The 24,000-nt window shown below is 42.6% G+C and overlaps 1 long non-coding RNA gene across 1 annotated transcript; it reads left to right on the top strand.

Moving 5' to 3' along the window:
- Positions 1-18,114: 18,114 nt before the first annotated feature.
- Positions 18,115-19,018, top strand: LOC113919299. Its single transcript, XR_003518946.2, has 3 exons — positions 18,115-18,208; positions 18,360-18,437; positions 18,973-19,018. It is a non-coding gene; the product is annotated as an uncharacterized LOC113919299 (long non-coding RNA).
- Positions 19,019-24,000: the final 4,982 nt, after the last annotated feature.

Raw genomic sequence — 24,000 nt, 5'->3', positions numbered from 1 at the left:
TTCATAGAGATCTTCCCAAAGTTGACAATAATCCTGAATATGCATATGATATTACCAGCAATAATAAAAACAAAATTTGACCAATTATGTTAGAAAAAAGATATTTATCTTTCTGTTCTCCCTCTTAAAAAATATAAAATCATTGTTCTGAAGGGGTGATGAAAGACTATGTAGCCAAAAATGTAAGAACAAATATTATCTAGGTGTGTCAGGCAGTTAATTAATGAAAAATATTATGTTCTCTTTTTTGGATTTTGTGACACTATGGTATTTATTAGCTTTTAATGTTTTTAATTTGTCATAATTTAATTATCAATAAATACTTGCTTTTATACCTAATTTTATTTGTAATTTGTGTTCTTCAAAAAGACCACCCCTCCATTATATAAATTTTGTTTTTTCAAATCCTGAATCCACCCTATTTAAGAATGACTTGCTACAAAGCAAAATGTGTGTGTGTGTGTGTGTGTGTGTGTGTGTGTGAAACTCACCAGTCTTGGACCTTTCCTAAACCAGTTACTCAATAAGATTTTCCTCTGTCAAATATAAGAGAACACTTAAAGTCAAAGACAATTTAAAAAATTTCTAACATGTCTCCTCTTCTAAAATAAGAGGAGAAACATGCATATAGGTGAGCAGTAGAGTTCTCAGCCATAGGTTTCAATAGATATGTAAAAAACCACAATTTTTTGTAGATGGGGATGGTCTCACAGGGGAATGGTCACAGCTCCCAAATCTATGTGCATTTAATTGGGGATGCCCTTGCGCTTTGGTGAAAAGAGTATGGATTTGAAATCAGAAGGCCTGGATTTGTATTTGTCCTAGCTCATTGCTTGTTAGCTGTGTGGCCTTGCCTAAGACATAATCTTCCAGAGCATCAGTTTCATTAACTGTAAAATAGGAGTGATAATAATCTCAGCCTCATCTGCTGCATAGGTTGTTTTCAGGGTCAGACAAGATCAACGGAAGAGTTTATTGTACTCTGTGAGGTACTTTATAAAAAGAAGTACTCTCTCCTTCCCTCCTCCTTCTCCTCTTTGGAGTTTCCACTTTTACTTCCAGGATGATATGTTGTATCTACATGGCTGTAAGGAAGACAGATGCTAATGCCTGTGTTACTAGGAAACTGAACATTGTTTTCAATTTTCCCTCATGGACAGAATATTTATTTTATATATAAAATACACATTTTTTTTAGTTCCTGGATTTGAGGGGAGAAAAAACCAAGATGGAAGGTATTCCTTTTAAACCAGTGTTAAAAACAAGGAAGTGAATTGTCAGCAACTCTAATGGTTGTTATGTCATCAGCCCTTAAAATTCAGTGTGAAAAATCTTAACTGTCCTTAAAGTCACCTCATTGCTTCTGCAAGAGGGAAGGCTTTTAGAACACGATGACACATATGTGAGGAGTGTGGTCTCTTGAAATATTTTCTTTGGGGAAAAAAATGTAGAGGGTAAAAAAGAGTACTATCTTGAATTTTTCTTGAGCTGAGGCTATTGAACAAGTAGTATATTAAATGGAGTAGAATTTTCTTAATGAAGATATTTTATATTTTAAATATCTTTGTCATATCTTATTGATTAACTATTGATATGCACATCTTAATTACGACAAGCTATAAAGGACTGATTGATTTTTATCCATACAAATTATTTTATGGACCTCTGGGTCTCTGTCTTGGATATTGAAAGAACCTCTCCCAAAATGTATGGAAAGGATACAGTTTGGAGATAATGAGGGGTGTGTGTGTGTGTGTGTGTGTGTGTGTGTGTGTGTGTGTGTGTGTGTTCTTTTCTTGACAATTTCCTCACTTCTTTGCAACCTTCCACCCATTGCTTCAGTGGAATTTGTTACTTTAGGAGAAGGCTAAAATAGCTGATCCCAAGAAGTCAATTGAGTTTCTTCATTTATTTTTTAAAGTCCTCAGAGAGACAATACTCTGGAAAGCTGAGACTCTTGGTATAAAAAGCCTGAGCTCCAAAAACTTAAGATTTTGGAAGTTTCAATGCACAGAGTTTATGCCAAACCATTGAATGGGAAGGAATGGTTCATGAGCATTTTTCTAGCCAAGCGAAATCAGGTTTGAGCAGCAGGTACCCACGAGGAGAAATAGAGGTTAGGGGCTGATGAGCAGCTGGAGCAAGTTTTTAGTGCTCTGCTTCCTTCCTACAAAGCCTTTGGGGAACCTGAGGATAGGCTAGGATAGATTTGGAGCCTTGTACCTTGTTTCCTGATGAAGCTCAAGAGAAAGAAAGCAATTCTTGTAGGTAAGTCTCCCATTCCAGCATGGTTCTGCAGCAGCAAAGTATAAAAGGGGACAGAAGGGTCTCAGCAGAGAAAGTAGCACCCCAAAAAGCCTGCAGCCCCTGGAGACGACAGAGACAAAAATTTCCCATTCCCCTGAGATGAGCAAATAAGAGTGACCATTTGCATTTACCATTTTTTTAACACATAAAATTTGTAACTGCTACAAGAGTGAAACATTGTAGTCTAAATTTTCTTTTCCTACATCTGGCTGTCAAATCACCCAAAGTCTCAGGAGTCATCTGGGTGACCTTCGATGACTCATCAACCTGAGGACAGAGCAGGAGGATGCAGGTTTTTCAACCATGGATGCCACATGCCAGGTCACGAGAATCCTAGAACAAGCCCTGTTGGAAGCCCGCATGGATGGATGCTGATGGGTGGGGCTGACATCACTTGGAACTCACCAGCAAGGCCCCATCAGCTGTGTCAGTTGGTGTCTGCTCTGATTGGTTGGTGCCTCTACCTTACTGCTTATTAAATATTTTGAGTGTCATACCTACTGATGACCTTGGCCTAATACCAGCAAGTTTCAAAAGCCCCTTCCCCCCAACTTGGATCACCCCATAGAGATAGAGTAGAAGAAAGGGATGGGAGCACCCTGAAATGATGATGATCCCCTGATCAACCAGTGACTGAGTTCACCTTAGACGGACTAATGTTCATAGCTTACCACTGAGTTAATCAAGGGGCTTAAATATTCTTTGAGAGAAGGGATTTATCAGCATGTCTAAGAATGAAATTTTAAAAGAAATAGATATTTGAGTCTATGTTTAAAGGTAGCAGATACACTCAAAGGGATTTAAGGCATGGTCTTTGTAGAAAAGTTATTTGCCCCTTAAAAAATGTTTTGTTTGCCTCAATAGACTAGGATGGGTCATTGGATGTCTCTGGTTAGGACCCCAGTTGAGAGATATGTTCATCAGATCAAGGATGAGTTCCTCATATGGAAGCAGTGTGGGCATTGTTAGGCATTGGGATGGGTGAGTGGGCAGAGTGATGGAGTCTCTTCTCAGGAGATTATGAAAACCAGGAAACATTTCCTTTGGTCTATTTGGGTTTTAAACTACTTCAAAGCAGGAGGAAGAAAAAGGGTGAAGCAACTGGGTCAGATGTAGTGAGCATCCTAGGGCCAGTGCTATACTAGATTGTCTTCAAATATGAATTACCTATATTTGAAATGTAAACAGTTAACAGAATTTTCACTTAAAATAGTGGATAACAAAAACAGGTAAGAATGAAGAGAGCATGGGGAATATTACTAACAAGAGCCAAGGGAAATTATCTCATTGGTCTCAACGTTTATTTTAATTTTAAAATCAATAGGTTTTTCAAAATTCCATTGGAAGCTAACATTTCATCAGATTGCTACAAAGTATCACCAAGTGACTCTAATAATGATATTCACTACAATCGGGAAAGCCTTCAGAGAATTTGCTACACTAAAAGGGCCTGTGAAAGGTATTGTTCATTCAGTATTTCCAGGTTTCAGGGTGATTTTTAAAAAAACTCATATAGGATCAGGGCCACCTCTAGGTTGTACAGGGCCTTAGAAGAATATTTTTTGCAGGGCCCTGTTTAAATAAACACTTTCACTAAAAACATAAAATTAATGGATCCATGTGAGGTCTAATTATGTATCAATAACGATTTAGAATAATGGGTAAAGACGTGATACTTGCATATTTGTTTACGGTCTGGTCAGTGCTTGTGAAGAAGGTTCTCCCGGGGGCTGGGTGCCATCTCTTCCTATTTCGGTTCAGGGACCACCTCTGTCTTCTTTTTGTCAAATGCACCTTTCCTGGCTCAATTCCTATCTCCCACCATGGGAAAAAGGTAAGAAATACATTCTTATTCTTCGGAGCCTATTTCTGTTGAAGCATTATGGGTAGATCTCCCGACCTCGTCCCTCTGTCTTAGAATCGTCTGTTTGGCGCGGGTCATGTCAGTGCTGCCCATGGATATAGGCCTCCCGTGACTCTTAGGATCATTCCTGTGCTTCTTTGCTGATGACCACAAATGCAATTTTTACCCAGAGTATACAGCAAAATAATTTACGCGTAGGTCACGTTCAATCGACTGTTGGCAATTATCTAGTATAAGTGTAGAATGACACATTTTCAGCCACCTCTTTTCTTGAAGGCCTTCAATGTTGACAGTGGGAGAGGGTCCTGTGGGCCCAGCAGAGGAGTGGTTCCATTCCCACAAAACAGCCAGTCTGAGAAAATGCAATGTTACCACACTGACCAGACACCTGGGGATGTCTGTTGCAAGGGTATGTGATAAAGTAACAGTCTCCAAAAACCTTGGAGGAGATGAATGAGGCCGCCTCTGAGGACCGACATGAGGCAAGGAGCATGTCAGAGGCTGGCGACCACCTTCAGGCCGGCAATGACGAGAGGCTCTCTGGCTGTGGAAGGACCCCTCTTTGCCACCACCCCACCACCCTGGGGTTTTGTAGATGGAGGCAGCACCACTGTGGGAACACTGACAGGCCCATAAATGCCCAGAAGTGGAGAGTTAGCCCATTGCCCTGAATAATCCCTATGTCCAAGCCAGAGTCAGTATGCCAACACCCACTCTGGTAGCCCAGTCGTATATGAAGACACAGTGTGCTGGCTGCTGGGGGTGACCTGTTGCCAGGATAACCTCCTGGAACAGATCTGGATCACAGGCCCTGACAACCAAGAAGTGTGAGGTCAGGGCTTCCTTGGGGCACCTGGTGGATGCCACCCTGGGACAGAGGGGTTGGAGAGTGCCCTGAAGAGGAGAAGTGGGGGCCAGGGCCCCTGCAGGCACTGGTCTGCGGCAGGGCTGCAGGACCCAGATGGCAGAGCTAGCCCAGGTAGGTCCCAGGCATCCGAGGAAGACTTAGAAGAATTTGCGCAAGACCTCCAAAGCACAGGTGCTCTGAGGTGTGGATGGGGTTGGGCCACTTGCCTGGGTCTAAGGGTGGTGCTATGGAGGGTGTTGTATTGTAGATTTGGAAGCATGTAGGGTTCATAAGTAAATGGCCATACTGTTGACTCAGAGGTGGATATACATTAGCCCTTCAATTTGCAATGGTCTGTCAGAGTGAAGGGGTATCATTTTCCAAAAAACAACAGCTATATAATAATTTGTTAGGGAAGCATATGTATGTGTGTGTATTCCCCTAATGCACACATGTGTTCCCATATATACATTTGTGTATAAATGCATATAAAATAATATATAAGCACATAATTTATTTTATAAATTTTTATGAACATGTATAAACATAAATATATGTATATCTTTCACACATATGTCTCAGTTGATAGAAGAACTTGGCTTCATTTTTTTCATTAACTCGATTTTTTTATTCATATAACCTATTTATTGCAAAGCAAGCATTTTTATGTTTTTGATCCAATAAATGATTTCAATGTGTGACATCATGACACTAATAGGACACTAATCTTCATTTCTTCACTTTTGTTTAAAGTAATCTCTACGCCCAACATGGGGCTCAAACTCACAACCCTGAGGTCCAGAGTCACACGCTCTGCCGACTGAGCCAGCCAGGAGCCCCTCATTTCTTCAGTTCTTAAAGGAGCTGGTTTCTCTTTATGACCGTATTTTCTTTGTGGGTGATACTTTTGTGTAATTTTGTATAATGTAGCAGATTTCTTATTAATTTGACCCTGCTTGTCTAACCTACTTTTTCTTTTCAGTATATAGCACTTCTTGTTATATTTTCAAAAGAATACTTTATAAAGAAAAATTATTCATCAAATGAAGGAAATGAAAACCCCAATGGATGTTGTGTAAGAATAGAATTGTATCATTACCAATGAAATATTCTTTCCTATAAACAAAATGAGGAACCAGACTGAGAAGAATTAAGTATGCTTAAATATGCTGAGGTCTTGGAAACTTTAACTAGAAGAAGAACATGCATCACTACATGTGTTAAAGGGGCATAACTCTCTTGTTCTCTACATTCACTGGAATTTTGAGAAGTAGTACCAGATATATGTTTTGAGCTTTGTCAACTCTGAACTCAGTGGCGATGCAAGAGGCACCTGGTTTGGGGGCCATATCTCAAGTATGAAGAGGGGGACAATACAGGGTCAGCATGGGCTTCATGGTGAGGCTGTGGTGAATGTGGGCCCTGAGGTCTGGGCAGTGGTTTGGAAACTGGAGTAGTGGGTGTGGTGGGTTGCTGCCCAGATGCCCCTTCAGGAGGAGACAGACACTGCCCAGCTGCAGGGAGGGTTGGCTGCTGATGCATCTCAGTTGGATCCCTCTCTGAAATCTGCCTCTTGCCCAAGGTCATAACTCCTCCCTGGGGGAAGCCCAGCTCTAGTGACTGGTCAGTGCGGGGGTGGAGTGCACAGCACCTTGACACAATTTCTGACATCCTGAACGGCCACCTCAGCTCCACAGCTTCAGGTAGGATCTGCTGGGGGCTCAGTTCTGGACGCATCATGGTTCAACTTCTCCCCTCGCCCAATCCCGCTCCCCTCGCTCCCTCACGGGTCTTCCTGAGAGCTCCCCAGTAAGCCTCCTGTACACACATCACAGCATCTCACACTGTCTGTTCCCAGAATGCCTGACTTAGGACAATGTCAGGCTTTCCAGGCAGAGGGTGGATTTGGGAAACAGTTGAGACGTCCAGTTGGCTGGGGTGTTGTGTTGAATGTAGGGGCAAATGAGATAGAAGTATGGAAAGGATTCCCTATAGTAGATAAAGTGGCAGGTCTGGGGGATGGTGAGGATCTGCAGTTTGGAGCACAGAGCAGCCTTCTGGCCAATTTAGGTCAAATTATCAAAATTTTCTGTATATCTCAGGGACCATATGATAGTAAGAAATGTAACTGAAAGAAGTCGGTTTATAACGTGCTCTCATTTTTAGATGCAGATCCCATCACTCGTGAGCCCTGTCTTTTGAATTTTTTTTTCAAGAAGTAGGGATAGATCTGAGAAGATTGTCTACATAAGCAATCTCCACGTGCATTTGCCAAATAGCTGCTAAGGGTTAAAAGTATCGCCTCTTCCCTCTACAGTTCCTGCTTGCTCCTAGGTGAAAAACCTACCAGGTACCAGAGAATACGTATGTGGTCTCTGAGCCCCACGACAACCCTGCAAGGCAGTATTAATGTCCCAATCTTAGGGATAGAGAAACTGAGGCTTGGATGGACTAAAGGACTTGCCTAGTGAGGAGGGGGGAAAGATGGGACTCAATCCCAGATTTCTTGAACTTGAGAGCTTCCGCTGCCCAAATCAGATGAGCAGGTCTCATGGAGCCCATGATCTGGGCCTCGTGCTCTGGGGCTCTGACTCACCAGGCCTAACTGGTGACCAAGACATATGCTGATTAACCCTTACAAGTCATCTGTTCAACTAACCGAAGCTGCCTTTCAGTAACTTAGCAGTTGATTTAAGCAGCTGTTCCTTCTTTAGCAACAATAATAATCATAAGAAGCACTTCTAGTTTTATTATTTGCAAAGCCCTTTCTATGTGTCGTATTGTTTGAGCTTCACAACAGAGCTGTGCGGTAGGTGGAACACAGCATTAGCCCCATTCTATGGATGAAGGAACGGAGGCTCAAAGAAGTTCATGTGCTCACATTCACTTGGCTTAACGGGGGCAGGACCAGGCCCTGAATTCTGGTGTCCCCTTTTGTGCTCCATGTGGCTTCTCATAAGCCATTTACTTAAGCATCTGAGAGGGAATGAGGCTCTGAGGAGAATGTACATCTGCCTTTACCTTGGTTGAACTAAATACTCTGTAAATATACCAAGATTGTCTGTGAACAATTCATCAGCCAAGAAATAAAAATGGCATTTCAAAGTGATTAAAAATGAGGTTTGACCCTACTGTAACTTGCTGGGTAGACACCAATATTCTGGCACCCTCGTGCTTGACTATTAATCATCTCTAATTATCATTCCATTCTGGTGGATGCTTTCTACTTTTATCAAAACCTGATCTTTTCCCCTCATGTCACCTGCACAGCCCTTTTTCTAAACTCCCCAGGATTTGTTGTTTAAAGTTGATTGCCATGTCTCACCAGCAAAAATTCCCCGGGCGATTGGGACAAGTACCTTCTTTATACTTGGGGTTTTATATCATCGTTTACCTGACACTTTGTACTCTCATACGTTTTAACGATTTTCTTTAATTTTCCCCCCTATCTTTCTGATGTCATATCATCAAAATAACAATTATTTCTAAGCACTGTAGTTTGTGTTGGGTTCCTGGCTTTGCAGTATACCTGGTATTTGTTAGCACCACAATCCTGCAGACAAAAGGAAGAGAGATGCGGATTATCTGTCATGGGGGAAAACCGGGCTATACCAGCTGGGGATGGGAAGCAGTGTAGGGAGAAAGGGGAGGGGCAGGGGAGGCACAGAAATGGCCTTCGTGAGAAAATGCTCCCTCTGGGCTCAGTCAGGCACTGGGGCTTCTCTGTTTCTGAGAGAAACTCCCGCCGCCCCACCTTTTTCTAAAAAAATAAACTCCATGAAAGTGAATTGTGTATGAAGGAAAATGACCTCACACAGTACTCCGCTTTCCATGAAGTAAAAAAATCATGGTGGAAAATTTACAAGGAAAACAATTTAATTTCTCTATTTCTCTTGCCATCTGATTTTCAAGATTACCCAATACTTGGACCGTCCTGGTGAAGTGTCTGTCCTTATTGACCTCATTTCTATTTCCCAATCACTTTATTTAGCAGCTTGCTAAATATAATGCCCCTTCACCCCCTGGGTCCTTTTTTAAACAGAAGAAGGATGAGGCAGGAAGTGGTGATATAATTTCCCTGGATTCACACTGCGAGTTAAAGGCAGAGGACAGGGCCAGGTAAGAGCTCAGACCAGCCCTTTCTTCACCTCTGCTGTAGGGCACGAATGGTAGGAGGTGGACTACCCCTCCAGCCTGAAGACTTTATTGGAGGTGAACGATTTGGTCCTCATAGAACAGCCATGGGCCAACCACAGCCAAGGCCCAAATCTGGCCTGCTGTTTTTTTTGTTGTTTTTTATGGCCCACAAGGTAAGCATTTTATTGGAATCTTATTCATTTTTTTTTTAAAAGCACAAAGAGAATACTATTTCACGACATGTGAAAATTACATGAAATCTGGCCTTTTGTGCCCCCAAATGGAGCCGAACCGGGGCACGGCCACGCTTGTTTGCTTACATACTGATGCTGTCTTTGGCTGCTTTCGTGCTACGATGGAAGAGTTGAGTGGTTGCAACAGAAACTTGAAAAGCCTAAAATAGTTTATAATTTGTAAATTAGATGGCCTGCAAAGCCTAAAATATTCACCATAGTGCCTTTTATAGCAAAAGCTTGCTGACCCCTGATACAGAAGATTCTGAGGGATGAGGCATGAACTAAGTATTCGTTTCTTGGCTCATGCCTGGGGCGCATGTCTGTCAGCAGTGGGAGGCAGCAAAGGGTGGGGCAGTGGATGAGGCTATAGGAAGATTCCAATTTTTCTCAGAGTAGGGCCCGCGTGAGTCCCCAAGGCCATCAAAAGACCCCCTCCCCCATTTTTAAATCGATTTGGAGTTTTTCAGTTATGGGAAAGGAAAATGACACTTAGAGGAGTTCAGTGATTTCCTGAAAGCTACAGAGCCAGTCAGACTTAGGCCCAGAACTTTTCCTTTGAGGCAGGGGGCTCGAAGCACCCCAGGCTTCTGCACGCTGGGGCAGCCGGCCTTGCTGGCCAGGCCCCTCCGTCCAGCAGTGGGGAGGGCTGCCCTGGGGGCCTCCAGTGGCACCTGAACTGCACCTCGCTTGTGTTCTTAGCGAGCCCTGCGCAGCCTGGCGGCGCTAAGGACCCATGCCGTCACATCTTATTTCAGCAACTAGAGTACGAGGCCTTTGAATAGGGTTTCCAGATTTAACAAATTAACATTCAAGATGCCCAGTGAAATTTGAATTTCAAATAAATACTTTTTTAGTTCATGTGTGTCCCATGCAGAACTTGAATCTATTTGTATGAGATATATTTAAGAAGTTACATTAAGAATTGTTTATTGCTTATCTGAAATTCCCATTGAACTGGGCATCCTGTAATTTATCAGATGACTCTTCCTTTGAGGGCAGGAATCAGGGACTTTACTCTTTCTTTATCTACCTCTTTCCTCCCAACGTCCCCATCACTCCCACACCCAGTCCCACAGTACCTAACACAGCGCCTTTCAAAGATACTTAGGGACTCAGTATAATGAAAACCATCCTCTTTCAGGCTAAGCACTTAGCTCCCACCAAGGCGGAGGAGGCAAACGTGTAAATCGATTCATTTTACTGATACCCACTAACGAACGGGAGGATGAGCCAAGAGCTGCAAGGATCTCGGTGAGGGAGCCCCTCAGCCTTCAGAATAGCAATTGGAAAGGCTTCCCTTCACCCTGGGATCCCCAGGGTGAGTTTTGAAGTCAGGGTGGGAGTTGACAGACCGTGTGGGGAAGGGGGAGCTTGGGAGAGGGACCAGCAGGTGCCAAGTCCTAACTACATAAAAGGGAATGGTGTGCCCAGGAATGGAGAGAGAAGTGGGGTGATTGGTGCACTGGTATCTGGGATGGAGGAGGCACCTGGTAAACAGTGATTCGGCCCAAATGCTCCATTCGGCAGCTCCGTAGAGGTGGCCCTGGAGTTAAGACCACAGTAATCCTTGTTCTCAATTCTGTGACTCTAACCGCCAATGCTTGGACCACTAACCCAGCAGCCTCTTCCATCAAGCAAATGTTCTTGGAAAGTGCCTGTTTCCTTCAGGATAGCTTTGTGTCCTAGTTGGCATGTCCTTCACCATGGCATGCCACAAATCCCATAATGAAGTCTAATATTCACTTACTACTCTTGAACTAGTGATGGGAAGAGACCCATGCCTGCTTGGGCCTGAGGCTGGGCTTTTCATCTACCTCGAGGCTCTGACTGGCCGTAAGTGACTCCCTGTGACGTAAAGGAGTCTGTTGTTAGTCTACCTCATTCTTATGAACATCAACCTCATGCCTTGTTGTCCTTAGTCTTTTTCTAAACCACACGGAAAGATAATATGCACAGTATCATCTATGTGTCCCTCTTCTCCACTTCTCCATCTTGCTGGGCACCCCAGGAAGCTGTACTATGTAGACGGTCTTAATGGACTACCTTGCCTTCACTTTGTAGGATAGTTGGTCAGTGAGGTGGCTCTCTCCCACTGAGTCACTCAAAGTTCACTGGGTCCCTCTACAAAAGGCCACAGCTTTCCTCAAGCACCTTCTCCATACAGCAGCCCTTTCTGTTTCCAGAAAGTGCTTCCTTCCCTTGGTCTGCCCCTACTGCAGGCTTTAGGTAGTAATGGCTTCCCACTCTTGGTTGCCATAAGGTATGCAATTTTCCTTGTTGGTTTTCCTAAACACTGCTCACACCTTGATAAATAGTCATCACTTTATTAAACCCTCCTCAATTAGTGTTTGAGTGTGCCATTTGTTTCTTGATGGGACCCTGACTGATGCAGATAAAAGTAGTATGACAACAATAATTTATTTGCTTATTAATTCCTATTTACAATACTAAAGATGGAGGAAAGGTTAATTCAAGGACACGTCACACTTCACTCTATCATACATTTTGAACAACAGTTGACAATCTATTATGTAAGGAAATATGCTGGCTTGGAAAATAAATTACATTTCAAACTGAGTTACATCTCTAGGGAGTCTCGGGTGTTCAACACAAAACCAAGTGAATTGTTCAATAGAATTGCTATTTCTTTTGCAGGTGTAGATATAATGGTAAAGAACTTGAGTTTTGATGTCAGAAAGATTTAGTTTTGGATCTGAGCTCTTTTAGTTACTACCTTGTGGTTATCAGATGAGTTGCTTCTTGTGGCCTTATCTATAACACGGAGTGATAATTCTTCCCTCACACAGTGGTTGTAAAAATTAGGGAAGATATTGGGTAAAGGACCTGAATAGACATTTTTCCAAAGAAGATATACAAATGGCCAATAGGGACATGAAAAGGTGCTTAACATCACTAGTCATCAGGGAAATGCAAATCAAAACCTTGAAGAGATATCACCTCATATTTGTTAGGATGAATATTACTAAAAAAACAAGAGCTAAAAGATTTTGGTGAGAATGTGGAGAAAAAGGAACCCATTTGCACTTCTGGTGGGAATGTAAATTGGTGCAGCCACTCTGAAAAACAGGATGGAGGTTCCTCAAAAAATTAAAAATACAACTACCATATAATGAGCAATCCCACTCCTGGATATATATGAAGGATATGAAAACAGGATCTCAAAGAGAAGTATCTATACTCGCACTTTCATTGCAGCATTATTCACAATAGCCAAGATATGGAAACAACCCACATGTCTGGCAATGGATGAATGTGGTGTTTATACAATGGAATATTATTCAACCATAAAAAAGAAGGAAATCCTGCCATTTGCAACAATGTGGATGAATCTGGAGGGCATTATGTTTAGTAAAATGAACCAGACAGTGTAAGATAAATATTGTGTGGTATCACTTCTATGTGGAATCTTTTTTTAAGAAAAGCTAATCTCATTTAAACAGAGAGTAAAATAGTGGTTGCTGGGATCTGGGGGAGGGGCAAACAGGAAGATGTAGATCAAAGGGTACCAACTTTCAGTTATAAGATGAATAAGTTCTGAGGATCTAATATACAGAATGGTGACTATAATAAATAATACACTTGAAATATCCTGACAGAACTTAAGTGTTCTCACCACACACACACACACACACACACACACACACACACACACACGGGCAGATTAAATGAGATAATGTTTATAAAGCACTTAGTTTGTTGCCTTGTACATAACAGGATTATTAAAATGACTAAGTGATACACTGGGTATTTAAATACAAAACATACAAAAACACTAATTCAAAAGGATAAGACACTCCTGTGTTTATTGCAGCATTATTTACAGTAGCTAAATTATGGAAGCAGCCCAAATGTTCACTGATAGATGAATGGATAAAGAAGAAGTGGTATATATACACAATGGAATATTATTCAGCCATTAAAAAGAATGGACCTTTGCCATTCTCAATGACGTGGATGGAGCTAGAGAGTATTATGCTAAGTGAAATTAGTCATCGGAGAAAGACAAATACCATATGATTTTACTCATATGTGGAACTTAAGAGAAGAAATGAGCAAAGAGGAATAAGAGAGAGAGACAAATCAAAAATCAAACTCTTAACTATAGAAAACCCACTGAAGGTTACCAGAGAGGAGGTGGGGGGGTGGGGTAGTGAAATAGGTGTTGGAGATTAAAGAGTACACGTGTTGTGATGAGCACTGGGTGTATGTAAGTGTTGAATTACTATATTGTACACCTGAAACTAATATAATACTCTATGTTAATTATACTGGAATTAAAATAAAAAGCTTAATAAAAAATGCCTAAGTGATGCTTACAGACACATCATTTTCACTGTGTTCAACAATAAGCCTTGGATTCTAGAGCAACACCTTCCAATAGAACTTTCTGTAGTGATGGAACTGTTCTATATTTGTACTGTCTAATATGCACCTATGAATATTTGAAATGGGGCTAGTGTGACTGAAAAGATGAAGTTTTAATTTTATTTAATTTTAATTAAATTAAAATGGCCACATATGACTCGTGGCTACCATATTGGACTATGTAGATCTAGAGAATAAACATAAAGATAACAAGTCCTTTTGTAAGATCATCTATGCCATTTGGACATGTGAACATAAAAACCATCGGTAGGATAAAATCAGAAGTATCAACTGTTCATGCTCCTAGAAACTGACATGATAATCGTGTCTGCAGTACTCATATAAAATTTTTTCTGTACTAGATAGATTGAAGTTATACACAAACACATAAACATACACACACTTAAAGGGAATATTCTGGATAAATTTATTTTATTTTATTTATTTATTTGAGAGAGAGAATGAGAGAGAGAGAGAGAGAGAGAGAGAGCACATGAGAGGGGGGAGGGTCAGAGGGAGAAGCAGACTCCCCACCGAGCAGGGAGCCTGATGCGGGACTCCATCCCGGGACTCCAGGATCATGACCTGAGCCGAAGGCGGTCGCTTAACCGACTGAGCCACCCAGGTGCCCTGGATAAATTTATTTTAAATCAGATTATCTGGATAATTATCTCAATTCCTCCTTTTGCTTTAGTTCATCGGATATTAATATGAGGACTTTTCTGCCCCTGCCCTTCCAGAGCCCATGGTGGGCATACTTATCAATATAGCACTTATTCTTGCCAAGCCCAGTTGGGCCTCCCAGTGCTCAACACGACAATGGAGGCCCATACAACTCATTGATTGGAATTGACATGTGAGATAAAGCCCATTTCCCACCCTAAATTTAGATACATTCTTTTAAGGGAGTACTTGGGTGATCTGGAAAGAAAAGTAGCAAATGACAATACAAAATATATTTGGAGTTAGAGAATTTTAGAGCCAGAGCAGCCTCAAAGAGTTGTCTTATTTTTCTTGGGCTTGACTTATTTGCCTACACACAAATGTGCTGTATCTGCTGCGTGTTTTCTAGTTATCCTCCCCGCCCCCACCCCAGATCCAGGGTCCACCCTTCACCACCCAGCTATGTGCCCTGGGGGGCTGACCTGTGGACCGATCACTGCGCCTCCTTGCCCTGGGCTTCCTGCTGGCAACCGGCCAGTGAGAGGCATCAACAGGAGATCTGGCAATCATGCAAGTGTGAAACTGGGCTATTTATTCCCCTGACGCCCTTCCTGTGGGGACAAGGTGGACTGCCCAAATCCTAATACTGTGAGTCATATAGCTCCTGTCACCTGTTGGGGACCCTCTCCTCACAATCCTCTGTTTCCTTGGAAACCGCTCCTTCTCATTGCTTCTTCAAGCCCAGGGAGAGTAAAGGGAGGGCTGCTGTGGCTAGCCCCAGATGCTATGCTCTTTCTTCTTTCCCCATACCCTGGCCACATCTCTGAAAAGAGTCTCTTTATCATTAACTCTCCTCATACTTCACAATTTGAGTGTGCCATTATTTTCTGCTGGGACTTTGATATATCTATGAAAGAGTATCAGGATGCCCTCTCTCTGGGCCTTTCTTCCGAGCAGCAATTGCTACAGGGATAATTTAGGACATTGCTTTTTAGAGTAGCTGTTTAATCTCCCTGCCTTACCAGACATCAACTTAGACCCCTCTGCGGTGAGTCATTCTATTTGTGTGGGTAAGGTTAGTTAAAAAAATTTAAGAATTTTCTTAAAAGTCCAAGTGCAGAGCCCCAAATAAAATAAACAACTGAAAAAAAAAAAAAAAAAACAGGACTGTGCATTTAGATGCCTTGGACAGCGACCCACAGCCCAGCGCCTCCTTTCTGGGCAGGATGTGGTCAGAGTACTATACACGGTTAAGAAATTTCCCTTTTGAGCCTCTTCATCATGTAGTTTGGTGTGGATGAAATCAATTCCAATAATACCTAGAAGTTGAGGTATTATGTGTACAGAGTTAGTAGGAGAACTTTAGCAGAGTCACGATGGCATGGTAATTTTCTTCTGCCCCAAAGATTATTCAAAATAGCCCTTGGTAGGACTCCCTTCCTTTATTTTGGTCACGAACTGGAAAGGGCTGGCTTTCTATGGCCTGCAATGATGGATGGCAACCCTCCTGGACTCTCGTCTATCTGGTGTCATACTTGTGAGAGGGCTCAAAGCTCCCTGCCCCAAAATACCTTTCTTCCCAGAAGTTCTGTCACAGTTCCAGAAATTCCTGTTCTGCGCATGTTACCCTAAGGGTATTATTGAGTGAAGGCATCATTTTGTGGGAAAAGGACATTACGTATCAGCTGGTTGATGTCCTGGCAGAAATAAATGTATGTGGTTTAAACTATTACCTCCTGGTATCATGTGCAGAGAGAATGGGGAAATGGGGGTCTTGGTTGGGAAGGAGGCAATCAAAGGTGAGAGGCCTCCAGAATCATTCAGGAACCCAGACCTGTTTGGGAGAACGTGTGTAGTTCGTGACCACAGCAGGCTCCGGGATGCCTGAGTGTGCCGGGGTGTGATTAACATTGTCACCAAAGATGAACTCTGCTACAACATGACAAGACAGTCTATGTAAGGTGTCCAGGTCAAAGCTTCATAAATCTGTTTCCTTTTCCGCTCCATCCATCATGTGGCTGAAAGCTGTCCCGGCTAGGAGACTGTCAAGGCTACCGAAGGATTGTCTAATCTTGAGGAACTAAACCTTTCTGACCAATCAGGAACCAGAATGGCAGTCATCGGTTATTAATTGGTAGTGGCTGCATGACGTGTTGTGGTTGATAGGGAAAGTGAGGTGGCACCTAGGCACAATGAATAAGAATGGCATTATTGATTAGCAGTGGGCTTGTGGCTATGGGCTTGGACTTGGAGGGACGGGGAAGAGATACCAGGCCCACCAAGGGCCTTGTTCTGCTTTATTCCATACCCAAACTGTCCTTTCCAGGTTTTCAGGGGCCTGAGACTGGCATCAAGAATCCTTAGCATTGCCTTCCTGGGAATATACAGGATCAATTTACAAAGAGTATAGGCATGAAACTTTTCAACTCTCCCTATGATTAAGTCTGTAATTCGGGTTAGATGCCCGTCGATGGTTTGGGGATTCAGGCTGAAGTTGAATGGGCCAAGAAGAGTGGTCTCCCAAAGGACCGGCTGGTGAGGAACCCATCTTCATGTGCTTGTTTTCCCATTTCCTACCTCTAAACTAGGTCAGGACTGCGGGAAGCCCTGGGAGTCATTCTCGACTTCTCTCGTTCCCACACATCCTCCATCCATCCGCTCAGGAAGAGCTGACAGAATCTGTGCTGATCCAACCCCTTGTCATCACCTCCACCGCCGCCTGGCCAGCACAGCCCCCTCCACCCACCCCCGCCGTCATCTCTCACACGCTCTGCTGCCATAGAGTCCCGTCTGGCTCCCTGCTCTCACTCTCCCGCCCTCCAGTCTGTCCTCCTCAGTGCTTGAAAAACGTCAGTCAGGTCCTATCATTCTGCTGCTTCCCACCCTCCGCTGGTTTTCCGGCATACTTGCAGTGCAGTCAGAAGGCCTCAGCAGAGCCTCAAATATCCACGTGATCTATGGTCTGCTCCTTGTGATCTGGTCTCCTCCATTCTCTTCCTCTCTGCCTCTCTTCCAGCCACCCTGGCCTACCTTCTGTTCCTTCACATCTTGCCACACTCATTTCCACCTCACCCGCTTTGCCGGGTGTGTTCACCCCCCAGATCTTCATGGGGCTTTCTCTCTCATTCATTCACATCTCGTTCAAATGTTACCTTCTTCCTTGGCTCCTTTATCAGAAGTGACTCCTCTTTCCTATGGTACTCCCTATTCTCGAAACTTACTTTATTTTTCTTGCTGCTGTGGCTCATTACTACTGAAGATCATGTGCACTAGTTATTTATGTATCGATTTTCTTTCCTCCTCCCCAGAATGGAAGTCTTTGAGGGCAGGAACTTGTTCATTGTTGTCATGTCTAGAAGAAGGCCTGGAACATAGGAGGTGTTCGGGACATGTTTGTCAAATCTATGCATGGATTTTTAAAGTGAGGGGTCTTCTCTAGGCCATGGGATTGCATGTCAAGTCACAGGGAGGATCAAGATGGTGTATGAATCCATGGCAAGGAGTGTGGCGCCTGAGGCCGGGATCAGCTGATCGGTCGGGAAGCCGCATGGCTGGGCAACACTCAGAAAGTACAGAGCTTCCGAGGAATTGTGAGTCAATGTCAGAATCCAAGTGAATGATTATGACAGTGGATAAGAATTCCTAGCACAAAGAAGTTAACATTGAGACACTTTCTCAACTGGGAAGCTTCCTACGTGGTTATGCCTGGAACAGGGGTCACAGCGTGGGTCCTGAGGAGGCTCTGAGGTTGAGCTCAGTTCAGAGATGGTAAACAGGGTGATCCAAGGAGGTGGAAGCTAGAAGCCTACCTGCTATGAAGTCATCACCAATCAATCCATTTAATTCTACAGAGTCTGGGGAGAGACTCAGGCCTTCTGAAATTATCTCCTAACACATGACAACTGCCCCTTCCTTGCAGATGCTTTCCCCAAAACCAGTTCACCAGAGGAGATGTCATGGTAGTGATGTTCCCCAAGAGACCAGAGACCAGAGACCAGTGAGTTCTATGGCCCACTTACATCTCATGTTGGGGAACTCCACTGAGCAGCAGGGACCTCTGCACTGGCTGGGAATCCCCACGGCAGCAACAGCCTCTGTGGGGTTGGGCTGCAAGCTACTTTTCAGATTTAGCACATAGCCTTGTGAAGAGACAAAGTTGTGTTGTTTCTTTCTTTTCTTTTTTTTTTTAAGATTTTATTTATTTATTTGACAGAGAGAGAAACAGTGAGAGAGGGAACACAAGCAGGGGGAGAGGGAGAGGGAGAAGCAGGCTTCCGGCGGAGCAGGGAGCCCTATGCGGGGCTCGATCCCACGACCCTGGGATCATGACCTGAGCCGAAGGCAGACGCTTAACGACAGCCACCCAGGCGCCCCAAGTTGTATTGTTTCCGCTGAGAAACCAAGCCAGCGATGCTGACATATCTGGGAAATGGGAAGGTTTCTAGAGGTTGGAAGCCAATGTCCAAGCCGGAAGGATGGCTTGTACAGACCTTTGTGTGCCCCTATTCCCAACACTATTTGTACATTTCCAGGATCGACATAGGAAGAAGTACATTGCTGTGTGTTTGTAACTCAGGCCATCATTTGAGGGTAAGTAGCAAAGAGGTTTGGCGTGGCTTTCAGAGGAAGTAAGGTGAAGATTCTTCTCCCCCAGCCTACTAAGTAAACCGCTTAAGCCTTTCATGACTCAGAAACCGCAGACCCCACAGACAACATGCATCTATTCATTCTTGTCTACAAATATTGATGGAGAGCCTATTGTATGACTAACACAGTGCTTGGGTTGAGGATGTAATGGTGAAATAAGATTCACTCCCTCCCCTCAAAAATAGATAATCCCATTCTAGTGTGGAACATTCTGCAACATGAAGGGCCGCGTAATCTAGTAGCAAGGAACATAAGCTGAGTTTTGCCACTCACCGGGCTGTATGATCTTGTACAAGTCACTTCCTTTCTCTGTGTTTCAATTTTCTTGTGTATATTTCAAGGAAATTACCCATGTTATGGGATTGAATGAAATAATGCCTATCAAGTGTTTAGCCCATGTGTCAGTAAATGTGAGCTATGATTCTGGCTATGATTTTATGGGGAGAGTTGGCCAGTAATGCTATGGGGGCACATTTATATATCGAAGTACCATATTTCTGGACAAATGTATTTACATTCAAGGCCAAGCCTAGAAAAAACTTGAGTAATTAGAGATATCTTCTTTTTGTTTCCTGCCCAAGAGCCTCTCTATCTAAATCTGTCTTCTTTCTCCTTTCTGGAAGCCTTGAGTGCCCTGGATCTTTCTCTGATTTTCTCTGTCAACACTTCTCTCAGTGGATTGGCAGATTGGAAGGAATCCAAGCAAGATATGTACATCACATTGTCATTGATTTGAGCATTGCCCTCCCTGGAGGTGTTCACATCTCACCCAAAGAATGACATCATTTCAGGTATCAGTGAAGCTGCCTTTTCTGAAAGTAATGAAAGGGTTTGGTATTTGTGCAGGAAGAGACAGATAGACTGATGGAATCGTCTCCACAACAGACTCATGAACACATGGGAACTTGGTTCACAACAGAGACGGAAATACAAATCTACAGAGAGAGGAAGAATTAGTTCAAGTGCCAGGATGATTGATGGAAACAGGAAATCCCTACCTCACACTTTAGATGCAAGTAAATTCCAGATGGAATTAAGATGTACATATGAAAGGGAAAGGTTAAAACTTTAAGGAGGAAATATAGGGAACTTTTAAACATAGGGGTTTATGTTTCAAAAGGCACACACCAAAAGGAAGAGGTTTTAAAATATTATATTAAAATATAATATTATAATAATAATATTATATTAAAATATTACACTTCTGTACCAACAAAGACACAATAAACAAAGTTAAAGTACAAAGCTTGAGACTGAAAAAATATAATGCTTATAATCAACAAAGAATTTTTAATAAAATTTATTTTTAAAAAGTCGTATGACTTACTAAGAAAAGATAATCTAAGAAAAAAGGACAGATAATATGAACTGGACACTCAGAAAAAGAAACTCAATCTCACTAATAACAAGGGAAATTCAAATTAAAACCATAGTGTGATACTATTTTATACCCATGAGCCTGGCCAAAATGATATTATCTGATAAAACCAGTTTTGATGAGGCTCTGGGGAAACACACCTCACATATTGCTGGTTAGAGTGCAAGTTGAGAATACTACTCTAGAGATCACATTGGCAATATCTCTCAAAAGTGAAGAAGTGCATATCCCAAGACCCAGAAATTCTACTTGTAAGTGCATATCCTAGAAAATGTCTTACACATGTATACAAAGTAACAGGCACAAGAATGATCATTGCATCATTGTAAAGACAAAAAGCTGGAATGAATTAATGCCCATCCAGAACAGGGTAGACAAGTAAGTTGTGAATTAGTCATACAATGCAATCTTATGCAGCAGTTACAATGAATGAGATAGAGCTACATGTACCAATATGGATCAATCTCTGAGAGATGACAGTGGCATGCAAATAACAAACTATAGAAGGGTTTGAATTATATGATACCATTTAGATAAAAATATGAAAAGACACCAAACTTTACATTGTTCACATTATATATTTATACTATATGTTACATTATACTATGTACTTATTATATATTTATATATAATATATGTCGCTTATATGTATTTATTATATAGGTACACCTAAATCATATTTTTTTAAAAAAACACGTATATCTTGTTTGTGTAAAAATACATAGAAAGTATGAAATATGAGCATGGGCGGAACAGATACCAACTGGAGGACAGTCTGGAGATGGAAAGAGAAGAGGATCGTAGTGGTTTGTGAGGGGGGCTTCAATGAGATTTGAAGAAAATAGGATAAAATGCTATTATTAAATCTAGGCTGTTGATAGTAATACACAGATGTTTATGCTTTCCCATATGTTTGGCATTTTAAAATTAAAAGAACGGGTTCCCTTTCTTTTTTTTTTTTAAGATTTTATTTATTTGACAGAGAGACAAAGCGAGAGAAAGAACACAAGCAGGGGGAGCGGGAGAGGGAGAAGCAGACTTCTTGCTGAGCAGGGAGCCAGATGCGGGACTCGATCCCAGAACCCTGGGATCATGACCCGAGCCGAAGGCAGACACTCAAGGACTGAGCCACCCAGGCGCCCCTGGGTTCCCCTTCTTGATGCTGAGGCTGTCCTTCCTTATGGCTTTTCCAGTTAGGTCTCTGAAAAGATAGTGTGTAATGGGACCTGTTAATTGCCTAGAGTGCCTTCTGGATTTGTAGTACCTGGTTTCAGTCTGCATCATGCTCTCTTTGGAGAAAGGGCTCACCTACAGCAGGGATGCCGTGTATAGGTGAGCAATCCTTTCGCTTCCCAAAGGTGCTGGCCAAATGGGGTCCGAACCGCAGTCCCTGCTCTGCTCCCTGAGCAATGCCCCTTGATACGGGACTGCACATCTTGCACATTTGCATCCATCCAGAGTAGGCACCACCTGCTAATTCAGGAGCCTGCATAATCTGACCGCATAGTAGGCAGCTCCTTTTTGTATCTGCACAAAGGCACACTCTAGAGGAATCGCAGACCTGACCTAGGAGCTCAAGGCCACACCCAGGGTTTCCCAGCCTTACCAAGGTAAGGATTAACCCAGTCTTGAGAAGAAGGTTGAAAACATGCTTCTGCTGCATGGGACAGCCAGCCAGAGAGAGGAGGAGGATCCGACTTGCTCACTAGTCCCTACCTCAGTTTTGAGCGAGCACCAGTTTTCTCAGCATTCCCTAAACCCACAGCTCGAGGGAGCCAACCAGGTCCTGTGCACCTGCACCCTCCTAACCAAGAAGCACCCTCATGAAGCTCACTTGACAAATTCTTTTATAAATTTGTGGGCATTTTCAGATGAGCTTGAATGGGAAAGCATGATTGATGTTCAATGAATTAGACCTTCACTGGAAAGACTAACAGGCGACAGCAGCTATTTGAGGTGAATTGTTCTGATTTAATTTATTTCACTTGGTGTGTTTACTAAGTGTCTGCTTTACTAGCTATTGAGTACAAAATAAACAGGTACTTATATTCTATGCTCCAAAAGCTGCAACAAATCCTTTAAATTTTGTATTGATACTGCTTTGAAGATGATAGTTATTGGATTGATATAGTTGAATCCTTCTGCCTATATAAAGATATAGCTATAACTTAAAGTCAAAATAGTCCAGATTCTACAAAGTATCAGATTCATCACTGGCCCATTTTTCCTTTCAACTGATCATCCAAAAGACATCTGTTGAGTGCCCACTATGTGTGAGGTGCTAAGCATAGAAGATTGAATAATAAATTGTTTCTTTTCTCAAGAAAGTCACATACTCAGAGAATTACACTCCAGTGTTTTTTTTTTTTTTTAAGATTTTATTTATTTGACAGAGAGAGAGAGGGAGAGAGCACAAACGGGAGAGTGGCAGGCAGAGGGAGAAGCAGGCTCCCCGCTGAGCAAGGATCCTGATGCAGGGCTTGATCCCAGGACCCTGGGATCATGACCTGAGCTGAAGACAGATGCTTAACCGACTGAGCCACCCAGGTGCCCACACTCCAGTGTTTTAAGAACAGTAAGAGAAGGGAATCCAGAAGACTGTGGGATGTCTAACTCAGCAGCTGGGGAGGGTATGTGTTTGAGTCAGGGAAGACTTCCTGGTGGAGGTGATGTCTGAGCTGGACTAGAGTCTGCAGTGGGGAAGGCATTCCAGGTAGAGGAGGCAGCCTGACCAAAGGCACTGTATGTGGCATCTATTGGTTTTTTTGTCCACCCAGGTGCCATTTTCCTTTTCCTGATGACCCCTTGGCAACTCACCCTCCTCTATTGAGAGCAGTCTTGGTGGAGCTGTCTGTCAAGGGACCCTGAGATCCAAGTCCATGGCAGTTGAGCCAAGCTAGGCCCATTGAATTCTCTCACCCAGGAATTTTACTCTTTAGGCCAGTTATTGCAACAAAGGAAAGTGGGTTCCTTGCAGAACTCTAAAAAGAAAGTTCATATTTCCTACCTGGATCCCAGACTTACTCTGTTTCTTAACTTTGTCATGCTTGAGTCTTTAGTTTTTCCTTCAATTCTGTAAGCTCTCTCATATCCTTACAATAAAATCTGTTTTGCTTGCTATCCAAAATCAGTGTCTGTTGCTTATAACTGAAAAACCCTAACTGATACAGGAAAAAAAAATCAGTGGTGGAAGCTATTAGTAGAATTCTAGGAAGTCTACTTTTTATTTGCCAGAACTCCTTAAGGAAAATTTCCAGATCCTTCAGAGGTAAAAAAGAGAGAAAGAGAAGAAAGAAAAAGAAAGAAAGAAAGAAAGAAAGAAAGAAAGAAAGAAAGAAAGAAAGAAAGAAAGAAAGAAAGAAAGAAAGAAAGAAAGAAAGAAGAAAGAAAGAAAGAAAGAAAGAAAGAAAGAAAAAGAAAGAGAGAGAAGGGGGGAGGGAGGGAGAGAGAGAAAGAAAGAGAGAGAGAAGGGAAGACAGGCAGATTTCTCTCTCTTGCCATGGGCATCTTCCCAGGTAGTGTGATGGGAAGGCAC

The sequence above is a fragment of the Zalophus californianus genome, chromosome 15, assembly GCF_009762305.2.
Source record: "Zalophus californianus isolate mZalCal1 chromosome 15, mZalCal1.pri.v2, whole genome shotgun sequence".
In the NCBI taxonomy this organism is placed as follows: domain Eukaryota; kingdom Metazoa; phylum Chordata; class Mammalia; order Carnivora; family Otariidae; genus Zalophus; species Zalophus californianus.
This window is presented reverse-complemented; position numbering and strand designations above follow the sequence as displayed.